This window comes from Falco peregrinus, chromosome 5, assembly GCF_023634155.1.
Source record: "Falco peregrinus isolate bFalPer1 chromosome 5, bFalPer1.pri, whole genome shotgun sequence".
Lineage (NCBI taxonomy): Eukaryota > Metazoa > Chordata > Aves > Falconiformes > Falconidae > Falco > Falco peregrinus.
The window spans coordinates 78,827,352-78,843,591 of record NC_073725.1 but is presented as its reverse complement, the minus strand read 5'-3'; the positions used below and the strand labels follow the sequence as shown (position 1 = coordinate 78,843,591).

At 40.4% G+C, this 16,240-nt stretch overlaps 1 long non-coding RNA gene across 3 annotated transcripts in view; it reads right to left on the bottom strand.

The window, feature by feature from the left end:
* Nucleotides 1–14,344, bottom strand: part of LOC114013098 (uncharacterized) — a 192,407-nt gene extending 178,063 nt beyond the window's left edge. For 2 of the 3 annotated variants that reach the window (XR_008747627.1, XR_008747628.1), the window contains exons 1-2: nucleotides 13,578–14,344; nucleotides 9,189–9,259 (exon numbers count right to left, since the gene is read on the bottom strand). This is a non-coding gene — a long non-coding RNA (uncharacterized LOC114013098). Of the gene's footprint in view, nucleotides 1–9,188; nucleotides 9,260–11,368; nucleotides 11,531–13,577 lie in introns of all 3 variants that reach the window. The other variant, XR_008747629.1, reaches the window with a different exon arrangement.
* Between the last annotated feature and the right edge of the window lie 1,896 nt (nucleotides 14,345–16,240).

Genomic DNA, 16,240 nt, shown 5'->3' with positions numbered 1-16,240 from the left:
GTGATTGCTGCATTTCTCATAGTGTTTCAGCTCTAGTTCAACAGACAATGGAATATTTCTACATGTCAGGAGAGCAGACGGGACCTTCCAGCAAATTAAAGAAAAATTCATACAACACTTTAAAATCTTCAGACAATCAGTATGTCTAAAACTTATTTTACAAAGAAAATATTTAGAGAGCAGGGAATAAAGAAACCTGAAAAGAATCTCACATTGTGATCTCACATTGCAGGGTATGGGATGTGAATTCCTTTCATTTTTGAACATCCACAGAAAAAGAACTCTTGAGACCAAGTGGCAGAAGATTAAAAAGTCATCCTGAAACAAGACTTCAGCACTGATCTCAGAATAAAGGCGGGGGGGGGGGTGGGGGGTGGGGGGGGTGGGGAAGGCAGTTTTTTAACATACTGTCTGGTTTAATACTTCACTTCTGCAATGTTCTACTTCATTGCCACGGAATGAAAGAAAAGGAAATCACAAAAAGATTCTTTGGCATCCATGTCCTGGGTTTTTTCTGTATATTGTATGAAGAAATGATGGAGCTGATAATTTAAAATGTTATGATTAAGTCCTGCAGTCACCAGATATGCAGCTGAAAAGACAAGTGGGATCCATTCTGAAAATTATGTAATGGGTAAAGAGAAAGAAAAACTGATGAATAAACAGAGGAAACCATTAGAAAAAAAAAAAGTAGCCTCCTCTGCTAGGCTTGGACAGTGAGGGAAGGGAGGACAAGAGGCAGTATCACGTTGTTTGAATAACCTAATTTCCTGTTATGTCCTTTTCTGTGAAAACATAATTGAAGGTTTAATGCAGGTTGTGATTTCACTCATTGCAAATAATCAATTTTCTATTTCTTCCCCCTCCCGATTAAAAAACATAATAATTGGAGATGTGTAGAATCAAAATAATTGATCCTGCTGGTGACACTCATAAGTTTGACACTAACAATCTTATGCAAGCAACCATGGGATGTGCTTGCTGCTCAGTTGATACATAAAACCTTCCAATGAAACAACGAGATGAGTGGAGACATCAAGTATATATTGGTTTGAACTTTTGTTGCTTTTCTTACTGAGCAATAAATAAAATCTTCGGTACCCTCCATTAGGTGGTTACCATGCATATATTCAAGTGACTGTAAATGCATGTACAAGTAGGGAGCTTCAGCCTCCCCCTTCTCACATGTAAAAGTGACTGAGACCTTCTCCAGCCTGTCACCCCTCTCCTCTTTTATATTTTATCTCTGTATGGAAGTTGAATTTTGGGTTATTGTTTTGTATTCTGGACCCTTAAAAAAAAAAAAAAAAAAAAAAAAAAAAGACAACACACACACACTCAACAAAAAAGCCTGGGTTTTTTGTCTGTTTTTCTTTCAGCCTTAAAGAGCAGTATCAATTTTCTATACCATCCTTTGGGCCATTCTGCTCCATTTTTAACTCACAAATTATACACAATTACTCTGCAATGAGAGCTACCTTTCCTACAATGTGTATCCATCTGCACCAAATTGCCATCTACGTTTGTTGTAAGCCTGCCCTCAAAGTGTCAGGACCACAGGAGTTCCTCTGTTTTCTTACTGTGGTTGGCAACTTTATTGTTTTACATATGTCAAAAATCCACTTTTATATTGTCAGGATGCTCCTCTTTTACTGATGGTCCCATTACAAGACTATAAGCAAGAGCTGCTGTTCTCTACTGATGTATTGTTGACTGGTGGAAGGCATGCTGCCTTTGCTAGCTGGGAAGTCCCTCTCAGTTGACGCAGGGAACAAATATCTTTTATAAATAAACCTCCTGTCAGGACCGCAAAACCTTCTCCTCATAAGCTGTGCCAGAATTCAAGGATAAGAATTTGAAATCTACCAAAAACATTACTGAGGAAAGGGGTAGAAACAGACAGCTTCCACCAACTGTAAGGACAGAAAGATTTTAGAGTAAGAGCAGCTTCAGAATAGGGTATAAAGAAAAAGAAGCTGACTACCTTACAATGTATATTCTTCACAATCAGAAGGAAATCCACATATTAGGGTTTTTTTTCCTCCTGACAGCATCATTTCAAATGCACATATAGACATCAATAATTCAAAGGAGAAGTTGTTTGAATATGATTAGAGAAAAGGACTTCAGCATGAGGCCAACAGATATAAAAGCAATTCAAATTTGGTCATGAAAATCCCTCAGGCTCAAGGAAACAAGAGGAGCATTGCTTTCTAACAAGCACATGAAATTCTACCGTAGCTGCTCAGCCCTGGCCTGCGTGCCCACTCATAACATTCCACCGGCGGTTGTAAAGCACCACCTTGTCGAGCCTCTCCCCAATTGTGGTCCCATCCAGCTATCATTAGAGCGCTCTCCCTCTTCGCCCTCACCCCTAATAGCACAGACTGTTGTAACCAGACCATTCTGCCACCTTCACAGTTGCTCACCAACTTAAATGGATTCTCTGCATACCCCAAGAGAGAACCAGCAACATAAACTAAGGCAAACAATTTCTCCTCCGCTACCACACGGAAATTATATACATTTTATAATGGCAATTCTTTAACAGCAACAGGTTTGAGATGGGTTTTTTTGTGGGGAAACAAGGGCTTTTAGACAAATTAGAAACTAAAACTGTGGTAGGGATAGAAATTAAAATGCAAATCCTCAGTGGTTCATTTCTGTAAAGGTTTGGAATATTGACTAAAACAGGGTATCAAAATTAAATAAAAACATTTAAATGTTTGAAACATTAAAAAAATCTACGTGGTCTAATCATCACTATTCACTATACGATCCTCTCACATTATACAAATACCTGCCAGCTCCCTTGGCAGTATATATTTGGGGATGCAACACAAAAGACTGGTTCATCAAAGGGTGCATCACAGGTGAGAAGCAAGGTTGCCATGCTGAGAGGCTATGCATTGCCCACAGCAGAAGCGTAAGTGCTTTCATCCGGACAGAGAACTCCAAAGCATTCTCCATGTGACATCCCTCCCTCCTGCAAGCCTTTGGGTTAATCATACTCACTACTGAAAACCAGAAAGGAGCTCCAAAAGGTAGGAACACTCCATGCAGATCTGAAAAGCCATGAAAGCATTCCACATCGGCTAGAGTGGGACAAAGGACCAGGTCAGAGCAGGCCTAATTGATACACACTAGATTTTGGAACCTTTCTTTAAATTGTAGAGCAGGGGGAAATACAACACAGAACCATTCAAGGATGGATAACTAAATAGCACCCATTTTTCCAGTAATAAAGTGTCACCAGAAAGATATTACTTGATTAAATGTACGTCTTTCAAAGTTAGTAAGAGAAATTATAAGCAAAACAGGTTCAGTTTGTTATTTTGATTTTTTTTTTTGAGGAAAGTAAAGGAAGGCTCCAGCCCATGAGTCCCATTTTCTTTAGCAAAGACTTCATTTGTCATCTATCTTATTCTGAACTCACTGAAGTAGCATAGAGGCTGCTGTGAACTACAGCCAACCAGATCAGAGTCAGAGAAGAGCAAAGGAAAAACTGCTAGCTAGCTAACAGATGGAGCGATTAACTACATTAAGGGAATCCAGTAAAAGCAAGTGAGAATAACTAGCAGGGAGCATGGCTTTCAAGGGCATTTAATAGAAAACCTGGGGTTTTTGGCCTTTTCTGCATTTCTAAATTGGTGGTTTATTGTAGTTCCTTTTTCTCCTCCTTTAACATCTTCTGTTACTGCAATTCCTTGCTGTACTGTTGCAAACCTGGAAAAAGTGCTTATTTCCGAGCTACAAGGAAATAGAAAATCCCCTAGGTTTCTGGGCAAGGGTTCAAAATGACATTAAATATTTTAATAACAAGCCCTAAGAATTGAACTAGGTCCCATGTTACTGTCAGTCAAGACCTTGATTTGTCTGACCATCTGTTTATTTTCTTGGTCTTACGGTCATACATCTACAAAAAAAAAAAAAAGATCTTTTGAGGCACTGTCTATCTGCAGCTTCTGCTAATTTCAGCCTAGATTTATGGAGATTGAATGTTTTGGACTTCAGATTAAAATGTGTCCTAAAATTGAAAACAGAGCAAACATGAAGATTTAGAAACACAGTATACATATTCTGGCAATGGAGGGGCATGGATTTAAGATTATAAATTATATAAAAGAAATAAATAATTACATATAAATAAATAATTTTATACATATTATACATATGATTATAAATTATAGAATTCTATTATTTGTAAAATAATTATAAAATATTTAAAAAATCAATATATAAACAATTGCCTAGAGTACAACTCATACCTCAACATTTCACAGCCAAGCAGAAAAATATTCAGAGATGTAAAAATTTCCTGAATACAAAGAGTCAGGTCCTTGAACGTTAATCGAAAGTTTAGCCTGATTTTAAAACCATTAGAAACTTCTGCAGATGGATATTTCATAGTAATACTTACACTGCAAATGTTTTCAGGAGACTATTTGAATACGATTTTGAAGTTGTGCAACAGTCCATCAAAACTGACACTGCACTGGGAAGCAGAATGCTTGGATTCTATTTCTAAGCCTAGGTGAGACCTTAGATAAATCATTAATCTCTTTCCTTTCATGCTCATCATCTATTTGGTTTACTATAGTTGTAGTAATCACATTTCTGCAATAACAGTGGACCTTCTAAATTGGCTAGAGTCCATATTTTCTAGTCTGACATCAATTGTAGCAGTAAAACAGTTAGGAAGTGTTGATGCCAAGGCAAAATCTGTAGCTGCTTCGCCACAAAAAGCAATCTGAGGGTATACAATATATTTAACATACTGCGTTTCAAGATTTGGTGAAATAATCCTTTCTTAATGTGTACACATACACAATATGCAAAACAGAATAATCTATCTCACGGCATTTACATGCTCCACAATTCAAAAAAATCCAAGTTTTCTGTAGGATAGTCTTTTTGATATGTCAGTTTTACTGTGTGAAAAGATGGAAACTACAGCTATAGAAAGGATGCCTACTGAAGAGATAAAATATGCTTTATAAAAGAGTCAGACTATGAACTTTAGAGATTATCTTCTACTTAGCTGTCAAAGCAACAATCAAAAGAAACATCTCCAGACAAAACTGAGGTCATGAAGTTGAAATAGTGAGAAAAGACAATGGTTCACTAGGTATCAGGAAAGGTTTTGTCAGCATGTGGCTCTTCTCTTACCAGATGTTGAAACAAAGTTGTTCAGATGTCTGTCAAGAAGGGACTACCACAAATACCATCCAAATACATAAAGGAAATTCCAGTGTTGGCAGATTAACATGTATCTGAGAAACTGTCTCAGATACAAAATTATCACATAAAAGGAATAGTGATCTTTGTATTAAATAAATAAATAAATACCTCACAAAAAACCACAATGCCTTTTAATTTGAGAAAGAACCCTCCAAATACTGGTATAGACAGCAGCATGTAATATGTTGGCAGATATTATAAGGTTCTTTTTCTACTGCATTTAAGATTTGCCACCCTCCTGTCTGGGAAGAGCCAACCAGAACAGCTTACAGAGGCTTTCATAAAATTTTGGTGCTTGTCACCAACTTTTCTGAGGTTCCTCAGACCCAAGTACTTGTTTTCCAGAGAGCAGATGCTTAGGTGGGTCCATTGTGACACATTGTGAAGTGTATTTATGAGTGACTATAGGGTTACAAATATGCACATATTTTGCATCACATAAGGGAAAGTAAACACATTGGTTTTGTGAGACAGGCATATCAGCTTGCATGGTAACGGGGACCAGGCTTGAAGTGACCTTATCTGTCCAGAGGAAGAGCTGGATACCACTGGTCCCTCCATGGTACAGTGGTAGAAAGATAAAAATACCTGCCATCTTTGATCACGCCAAATGAGAGAATTGAGTTTTCTCTGAAATTATATTCATGAAAGGGTACTACAATAAAAGGCAAAGTTAAAGTAAGTTGTAAGGAGCAGAAGCTAGCTACAGTCTTCCTTTTTGAATATGCATCCCTCCTACTACAAGCTGGCAAGTGAACTTTTTCTCCCAGTATGGTGTACCACATGCGTGTTTTTCACTGCTGTAGTTTCCTGGAATAGCTCAGTATACAGCAAGATATGGGTATTCGCAAAGGAAGAGAGGAAAGAGGTCACATTCACAGGAATTTGAAAGTATCTTAATTTCTGTTCAAAATGCTGTCAAATCTATATTCCTGGAACTGGTCCTGCTAATGAGAGAAGAAAAAGGGTAGCATACAATCCACTTCTAATTTTTTAAATAACCCTTCTTTGCTATAGCTCAAGGTATTCCCCTTTATCACAGCAGACAGTACAAAGATTGTCTTTTCAAATGGTGTTAGCAGGGAAACATAAATTTAAGGAGTTGAACTAGCCTCCTGATGTCAGGTTTCCCCATTACTTAGCCGTTTACTACTGAATCCTAATTTCCTAATATATGCTGTTAAGATATTTTATAACATTTAATCACACATGACACTGGTAATACATATTTGAAATAACTACCAATTTCATTTCTTTTTTATGAAAACGTGGGGTTTTTTTCAGTGAGAATAAAGAGCTATTATCATGACTTTAAAAATAACGTGATCTGAGCACTTTAGATCTAAAGATACAATACTTAATAGACAGTGTTATGGCTATCTACAAGTAGCACATCATATCAACTCAAACTTTTGGTTTTAACGTTTCTGAAAAGGGAGGTGTACAGTGGCTCCCTGGAGAATTTCCCTTTCTTTCTTTATTCCAAAAAGCTAATATCTTTCTTTGAGGTCAATATGAACAAACCAAAAAGTTTGTTTGAAAGAAACTGTAAGATTAAGTTTACATGAATGTCTGGGAAGTCGATGTCTTATCCACTGTGCATAACATACCAAGAAAGTTCAGACAGTCAAACTCATATTCCTGTTACGTATATTTTATAGCTTCTAGTTAACATCACGAAGGTGCTGAAGCATTCCAGTATGTAATAAACCTATTGCAAAACAGTAAAACTAACAATGGCTGCCTGAGCAGGTAAGTTAGGACTGATAGGTTATGTGGATGATTGCACCTTTAACAGGCTTCCATAAGAAGATAGAACTTGACATCAAATGAAGCCGGTGCTCGCATTATCTAGATCAGATTGTTTTAATCAGTAACATTTTGAACAGTTCCTTGGCTAAACCAAGAACTTCAAGTTGCTCCAACTTGTCTGCAGAGGGAGAAGCAGAACACAGACACTAAACAGGAAAAAGGAACAAAACTGACAAAGATGCTTAACAGAACATCATAGAGGAAAAAGACTTGGTGCTTTGAAGAAGCAGTAAAGGAGGAGAAAGCAGGAAGAACAGAGAATTGCAGGACCAGGCACACTGAAAAGCAGCTCATCTGGAGCGGTCTGATCAGGGCCCACCTGAGAACTACCTTTCCAACGACTGCATTATTTGTAACCTTCTCTGCCATTACATATGTCATTGCACTGGTGCGTTAATAACATATCCCCATCGGAACATTCAAAATACATTGAAAGAATTATTTAAGAAAGTCAGCTAATATGCAGGTTACAAAAAAAAAAAAAAAATGTTAGCTTATCCTAAAATAAGTTGTCAAGGATAAATACAGAATAAAGATTCTAGAAGATGCTATAAACCATTTGGGTAATATATTAGTTTGCAACAAGTAAAATTTCTTAACTACATAAAAAGTGGAATAACTGACACATAAGCACACACATATACATGCCTTAGATCACATACACTAAGAATAAATATAACCAGCAAAAACCCCAACACAGTCATTTAGGTTGGTAAAAACCTTTAAGATGACTGAGTCCAACAGGTGATGTTAAATCTTCTTTTATTTTTTGCCAATAGCAGGATAACATGAAGATGGTGACAGTCTACAAGAGGGACCTCTCTTCGCAAATTTAACAAAGAATTGGCTCAAATGGATGAAAAAGGAAAAGGTAAACACTCTGTACCATGATTTTTAAGGAATGCTTTCTATCATTTACTTACAGAGCAGTTTTCCACATGTGCCTGTGGCAATCTTCCCTAAATAGCTAATGATGCAACTCTATAGGTAAATAACTTAGAGACACTTAGAAGAAAGAAAGATTTGAGCCATCTTGTATAAATGGAGGAAAGCTTAGCAGTACTTTCATTCAGTAAAGTCCCTGCCTAAAACAACAAGAAATGGTACCTACGTTGTAACAATACAAAAAAAAAAAAATTTTAGTATTCCACAATAGCTTATTTGATTAAATCATAGAGGAAACTTTTCCTGATATATTCTCCTTGTATTTAATACGCCTTTCCCTTGTATTTAGTAAGCCAAACAACACTAGCATGTTGCAGCAATGCAAGTTTTGTTGGAGGGAGCTGAGGTTGGAGTGGGTTTTTTGTTCTGGTGGGCTTTCTCTGTTGTTTTATCGTGGGTTTTTTCCCAAACCTGTTACAAATATAAGCATTTTGTGGCTTTCCAAGTGATCTGCATCCTAACATTACCAGAATACTGAAGACAAAAGGAATTTTCAATCCAAACCACATTAGAGTTAATCCCAAAGTACAAGCACATTCATGCATATTTCAGTTCTTGAGCAAATTAATCTTTTGTTCTAAACATTTTTTTTTAATGAAGCTTCTACACTATAGTGTTTCATACCAGAAAGGTATTATAATGCAGAAGGGTCAAAAATCCTGCTTTTCGCATTTCGAAAATCCTAGTTCACGCATTCCACCAATTCTGATAACCTGCAGAGACCCAAGTGAGAAGTTCTAAATCATAGTAAGGAATGGGTAAATTTAGAACCAACCAGTTATGCACTCCTGTAAAGAAAGGAACCTAAAACCAGTCAAGGTATTTATTAGATGGATTTTCAAAACCAAAGGGTACCTGTATATGAAAGAAAGTAGCTTAACATTCACTCAGCTGAAACATGAGAGACTAAAATCAAACTAAACGCCAATTGGACATCAGAAAGCAAAGAACACTGAAGCAAATTTAGGTGATCTGGAGTAATAATGATAATGGGAATTGAATATAGAAGTTGTGTTTGAATGACCTCAAGGGTTTGCATCGTCTGTTGCTGTTTAAAGTGTTTTCCTCATTATTCTTGATGAGTGAACCATCAATAATTAAAACACACAAATAACCAAGAAAATCTGATTGTTGTTCTTTACTGTAACCTGCATGTTAAGAATCTATTGTTATTCACCAAGCACACATACCATTGCCACGGCATAAGGCAGTTTTGCAGTACACCAGCGAAACACTGTTAACTTGCAGCAGTAGTCCAGCACTGTAAGAGAAAGGTACAACAATGCAGAAGTTAAAACATATCACAAAAGACATTTAGCTTCAGCATTCATGAATGCATCTGATTTTCTCTTTCCCCATGCCCTAATTTATTACCATGAAAAAACATTAGTAGTGACCATCATTGCAGTTTCTCTATACATATCAAGAAAATGCTCTTTGTAGCACAAATATATAATATGTTCTTATCCTATAAAACTTTACAATTCAGGGATCTTCTTTATGAAGTTTCAACATATTTAAAGAACTAATGACAGTCACAGCAAAATGCATGTGATGGAATCAGAAAAAAAACTTATTATTTGTGATATGATGCAATAAGGCACATTGCCCATGCTTATATATACCTGCAGCTTTAGTTAACAGTATTTGTAAAGCAGACAAAACCAGAACTTCTAGAGCCATTATTAAATAAATAAATAAAAAAGATTCCTAACTTCAGAAACAAAGAAACAATTAATTCATTTTCTGATATGCTGAAAATATCAAACCAGTCTAGTAGCTGGTGACTTTAATTTTTCATGTCAGAATTTAGAACCACATAGAAAAGCATTTGGTGTTTGTTGACCATTGAATAATTGAGACTTCTTTCCTTCTGGAATCTGGAAAACAGACTTTTCCTGTGCTTTGTTCCTGATCCCTATTTTTGGCTGGCACAATTTAAATAGTGCATCTCTCACTGACAAGTTCCTTCATGCTGACAAGGAAGAAAGCTGCAGCTTTCCTTTTTATTTTTCAGGTCTCCTTATGCTTATTTAATGAAGCATAAATATGGATGGCACCTTCCTCCTTACATCAGTTGAAAACATGCAAAAAAAAAAAATTCAGCTCAAAAGCACCTTTTTTAACCAGGCTTTAAATAGTTCCCTCAGTTTTCATTATTATTATTATAGAGACTTACGCTTCCTTCACGCACATGAGCCACTCAGTCTCCAAAACAATCTGTTCACATAAGCCGATCACAGATTTCAGAAAAAGTATAAGAAAAAAACGTATGCAACACTCAGAAAACCTTTTCATGTAATAAAGACATAGCGATCCATATTATTCTTTTACTTCATTTCCACTTATATTAGAAGAGTGCTCAACACTGATTTTTATGTCATTCTTTCCCCTTTAACTATAATTAACTTTACAAAGAGCCTGTCACCTAGTCTTGCATAGGATCAACCATACCTAAGAGATAACTACCTAAACCCTTCCTGACAGATTTCTAGTCCTATTGCCAAAGGACATGGAACAAGTTCACCGTCTTCTTCACAGAAATATTATGCACAGTATTTTACCAAAGGACATTTCTGTTTAGTCATTTAAGTATCACTGGACGCTGCAAACTACCTTGTAATATTTCCCTACTCCTACCTCATCTCCTACTCAGTATGTCATCCTCCTTTTGGCTTATTTTTTGTAGAGGACGGAGACAGTGGGTTTAACCTTGATAATGTGCAGCTGTGACCTTGCTTTAACGATGTGCAGCTGTTATCCTGCAGCAAAGAAGTAAATAACTTTGAGGGGGTGTGAGAAGAAACCCGGAAGAAACAGAGACAAAAAGAGGAATGTGATCTAATCTCCAGAAAATAAGGAAACGGCATGAACAGCAGAGAGTAGCCTATAGTGACCAGCTACATAACGGTCTTTGCTTCAACATCCTTGCAAAGTCTGTGTCTCAATTGCCAGAATTTTTGCCTTTTTTGTTTCTATTGCTTTCTTAGTATTGGGATTATTATTTTTTTTTTGTCCTTTATTAGGCTCATTTACCCAAGTATTCTGGAGCTAAAGAGAATGTGGTTGGAGTGGTTGGAGTAACCAAGCAAACATCTGCCAGCAACAGGCAAACACTGACATGCAGGTCCACATGTAACACCTGACTACAGAAGTTATTCGGGTCAGTTTAGATAACATGACAAATTTCACTAATATTGACCAGGTAGGCCTATTCCTATACTGGTATTCAGAACAACTTTTTAATTTTATACAGTCTTAGTAATATCTAAAAGCATATATTATTATAGAGCGTGGCTGGATGTTTCCAACATGATTTTGGCCTCCAAATCAGTGTTAAATGCTGAGAACCATGAGAAAACATAGTTACCCTTTTATTGGTTCAGCAAGTGGGTAGTCCAGCTTTAGTGATGTCCTTCAGATAGCTACCAGGGCAGGGTGAGGATGGGTTTGGTGCCATGCTCTGGGTGATGCTCTGTTTATGTTGAGATACGACAGAGACAGCACGGACTGTTCTGTTCTGCTGACGGTACTAAAGTAAGAGACGGGAGTAAGGTACTCTGAGCAATCTAGTAGTCATAAATAAAGATAAGGTGGGCATATGAAGGAGATGAGAAGGCCATGAGTCAGGAGGTTTTGCAAGGTCCAGCCGAAGAACGGAACAACCACCCAAAAGTCTCCCCAAAAGATGATTCTAGAAGACTCCACCTCAAGGCCTGCCTAAACCCCTCCTATTATGAATATGATGATTAGATGTCGAAATTAAATGAATATGTATGTAAAGGTGTTGCAACTTCTTACGAAAACTGTATAAATTACCTGACTTTTCACTGAAAACTTTGGAGCTAGTTTGTCCAGTGTGAACTGGCTAGCCCCGCAACATTGCACAAAATAAACACCTTTGCTGCTCTAAAGACAAAATTCATCTCTGAGCAGTTACTCTGTGCCATTTTGACATCATTTTGGTGAGCCAGCCAGGAGAACTCTTCACCAGTGCTGGAATCCAGGGAGCCTGGAGACCCTCAGGGCCCCCGACTGGATCTTCGGTTGGCAAGACTCCCCTACCCATTGGCTTCCCGTACAAGTGGACAAGAACTTCTGCTCAACGTGAAAGGTATTTATATTTATTCCTTGGTTTAAACTTGGTTGAATTTACCCCTTAAGATGAAGATGGGATGCCATTGCACAGGGTTATGAGAAGGGATGCCTTCTGAAAGGGGTAGCAGCCTCTATTTGGTATGTTGTATTTGGCCAAATATTGTTTATTTTGTCTTAAGATTTGGGAAGCTAAAACTTCCTTTTGGTTGTCTTAAGATTTGGGAAACTCGTCTTGTAAGGAATTTCTGGAATGTAACAACTGAAATAGCGCTCTGTGTTTTGTTTGTTTTATGTGCTGTCTTGTTTTATGTTCAAGATTAGAGTTAAGGGTCTTTTATGGAAAGTAATTCTGGTAATTCTGAGCGAGTGGCTGAGAACTTACCACGCCGTTTAGGACCCAAAATTAGAATTTGCCCTTTTGTAACTGTTCATTATATAGAAGAGCTCTGTGCACAGATCGGCTATGAAATGTGTATTCTGTGGTCCACAGCGGCATCTTGTGACATTGCGTGGTAACGCGAACTGACCGCGTCACTGGAGTTGCAAGTGTATGGTACCTTGTCCTGGTTTCACCTGGGATGGAGTTAACTCTTCTTAGTAGCTAGTACATAGCTCTGTGTTTTGGCTTTGATGAGAAAACGATGTTGATAACCGCACTGACGTTTTCAGTTGTTGCTGGGTGATGTGTATACTAAGTCAAGGACAGATTTCTAGTCCTATTGCCAAAGGACATGGAACAAGTTCACTGTCTTCTTCACAGAAATATTATGCACAGTATTTTACCAAAGGACATTTCTGTTTAGTCAGAGGGCTGGAGGGGCACAAGAAATTGGGAGGGGACACAGACAGGACAGGTGACTTGAACCAGCCAAAGAGGTATTCCATACCATGGGACGTCATGCTTGGTATATAAACTTGGAGGGCTGGCTGGAGGGGATCATTGCTTGGGGACTGGCTGCGCATCAGTCAGCGGTGAGTGAGCAGTTGTACTGTGCATCACTTGGGGTTTTTTCCTTTTTCCTTTGGATTTTACCCTTTTTTCTCCACCTTTCCATTCTAATGGTTATTACTGTTATTGCTGTCGTTCTTATCTCTTTATTCTGTTTAAATTATTAAATTGTTCTTACCTCAACCCTCAAGTTTTACATTCCTTTCTGATTCTTCACATCAGTAGAACGGCAGCGTGAGAAACAAGAAATATTGTTCCTGGCTCGTTCTCTGTGGGAGCAATGGCTGGACAATCCTAATGTGCCTTTGGTCTCCGTAAGAGTGAAAAAGTGAGCAATCAATTTTCTGATCTCAGGAACCAGGTACCCTAAGTTTAGAGATGTCGCTCACATGGCTACAAGGGCAGGGTGAGGAACACAAAGAAAATTAATTCCTGGCTCCTTCTCCGGGGGACCAGTGACTGGACGTTTCCAACATGCTTTTGGCCTCCGAATCAGTGCAAAAAGCCGAGAAGCATGAGAAAAAGTAGTTACCCTTTTATCGGTTCAGAAAACAGGTAAGTCCATCATGGCACCCTCTCCAGAGTAGCTGTGGCTGCATGGTTCCACGGAGCATCTGAGTCTGTACATGTACAAAAGCAAGCAATTAAATTTTTTACCTCAGAAAGCATACACCAGAACTTTGGTGACATCCTTCACATACGCACCAGGGCAAGGTGAGAACCAGTAAGGGAATCCCTCCCTGGCACCTTCTCTGGTGGAGCTGTGTCTGGTTGGTTCCATGGAGCATTTGTGCTCTGCACAAGTGCAAAATTGAGCAGTTAATTTTCTCACCACAGAAAGCAGAGAACAGAACTTCTGTGGTGTACCTCAAACGGCTACCAGGGCAGGGTGAGAACCATGAGGAGAATCCCTCCCTGGCACCTTCTCTGGTGGAGCTGTGCCAGGGTGGTTCCATGGAGAATTTCGAATCAGGATGAGTGCAAAAGCCAGCAGTTAATTTTCTCACCACAGAAAGCAGGGAGCAGAACTTGTGGGGTGTCCCTCACACGGCTGCCAGGGCAGGGTGAGAACCATGAAGTGAATTCCCGCCCCCCCGCCACCTTCTCCGGGGTAGCTGGGCCTGGGCGGTGCCATGGAGCAGCTGGGCTCTGTACATGTACAAACCCGCATTCAAAACCAGCGCAGGCCCGTAAGCCTGGCGGCATTTTTGTGGTGTTAATAAGTCGAACTCAATTTTATAGTCTTAACACATTTGTGAGGAAACGCGGGGGCGTGACTTACCGTCCCGCACGCCCAGGAGCGTGAGGACGGAGAGGGGCGGGGCTTCGTGTGGCGCTTGCGTGAGGCGGGGCGGGCCGCCGCGGGGCGGGGCTCCGTGTGGCGCACGCGCAGAGTGGCCGCCGCAGGGGTGGGGGAGGGCTCACTTACAGCGGGGCGGGGCGCGGCGGCTCGGCACCCCAGTGGTCTGCAGGCGGGGGCTGTCGCTAGGGCGGGGGCCGGTGCAGGAGCGAGCACCCCAGGGCTGCGTTTGTCCCGGGACTGCTGCGGCGCCGCAGTTCCGTGCTCGTGGGGCAGCACCGCAATACCGACAGCGACGGGCGGCATCGCGGAACGGGGGGGCGCCACTGCGCATGCGCGGTGCCCGGGCTGCACTACTAGCTTTCGGCCGCCGGGCGGCAGCAGCGCTCCACCAGCCCTGTGCCGAGCCCCGGCCGGGACCAGCGCGGCTCGCACCCGGGAGCTGCTCGGTGCAGGGGTCGCGTTGCTCTGCCCCTCTCCCGCTCGCAGCCCAGCAACGAGACCCGTTGCCTCCGCACCAAGAAGCACGCACGTGGCTCAGGCACTTCAATCCCGCGTCTTACCGGCTTTAGTGGTTCGGCTGTCCGAACCGAGGGAGAAGCAGCAGCACAGGGAACCTGTGGGACAAGGGCTTTTCCCTATGGATAACCCCAATTATTAAATTATTAATGATTTATTATGTAATTAATATTAAAATATTAAGCGATTGCTGTAGTTAAAGAAGAAATTGCCACAGCCATGGGTAGCACTGGGTTTGCTTTAGCCACAACTCAGAGCTGGTCACCACCTCAGTGAGTGGCAGAGAACCGAGGGACACGGCGCAGCTCATAGACAACAAACCGTTAGTCAGCGGCCAAAGTTTGTAGGAGTTTCCGTTGGTCTTGTCAGTTCTGCAAATCCACCACCTGTCCCTATCCCAGTGGATTCATCTGTCCGGTTCCAGTCTCTGCCTCGGTTCCCAGCTCCTCCTCGGATCACGCTCTCCCTCATGCCAGCTTTAACTCACACACTCCTTCAAATGCGCTTAGCCTTTGAACAAGCAATTCCTATTCACATATACTAACTTTTTAAAAAACACCTGCGTTTGTGAGAGCACCTCTTTACACCAATTAATCATCTATTGTTTCTCTATTCTCCCACTGATTAACTTGACCCGAGTTTTAAACCAGCCTTGATTTAGTGCTATACAAGGGACAAGGCCCAGTTCTGCCATTTAGCAGCTTCAGCACTTTACATTTCTTAATTCAAAACACATTTTCTTTAACAATTCCCTCCTTTTATTTTATCATGGTGTACCTGACATAGTATAATAGCTAACATATTTCCCTGGGCAAAAGGAAAAAAGAAAGGTGGCACCAGGAAAGGTTTTACTCATGAGAACTATAGCTTGCCCAAAAGAAGCTAAAAAAAAATAAAATAAAAAGCCAGCCCAGGAAAAGGCAGTCAAGTCTGATTATTCCACTGCGCTCCAGACGCACAGCAGTGCTCATCAGTGCACATACCGATCACAAGCCTTTGCGGTACGGCAGAGCAGCCCGAACTTTGCATACGCCTTGTGCTGCCACGCACCTGCCAAAGCCTGTGGCACACAGCACGCTGAAGTTGCACTTGCAAATGGACGGGTGGGTGGCCACTAGCTACCCCAGTACCAAACTCACTGGGCTGCAAAAGCAGAGCCCTTTGGGCCTTGTAAATTTTCTTCTGTGCTCAGAGGTTTAGTGGGGAAAAGAGACAGACTGTGACATTTCTTAATTGGTGGACCCTTGTTTTATCTTTCAAATCATGGGGTACCAGCCCAGGGCTTTAGGCCAGCCTCTCCTGTTGCATCCCATCTACCTTGCTGCCCTGTTCTTCTGTAACAGTAATCTAGGCAATGTCCTGCAGCAACCACCACT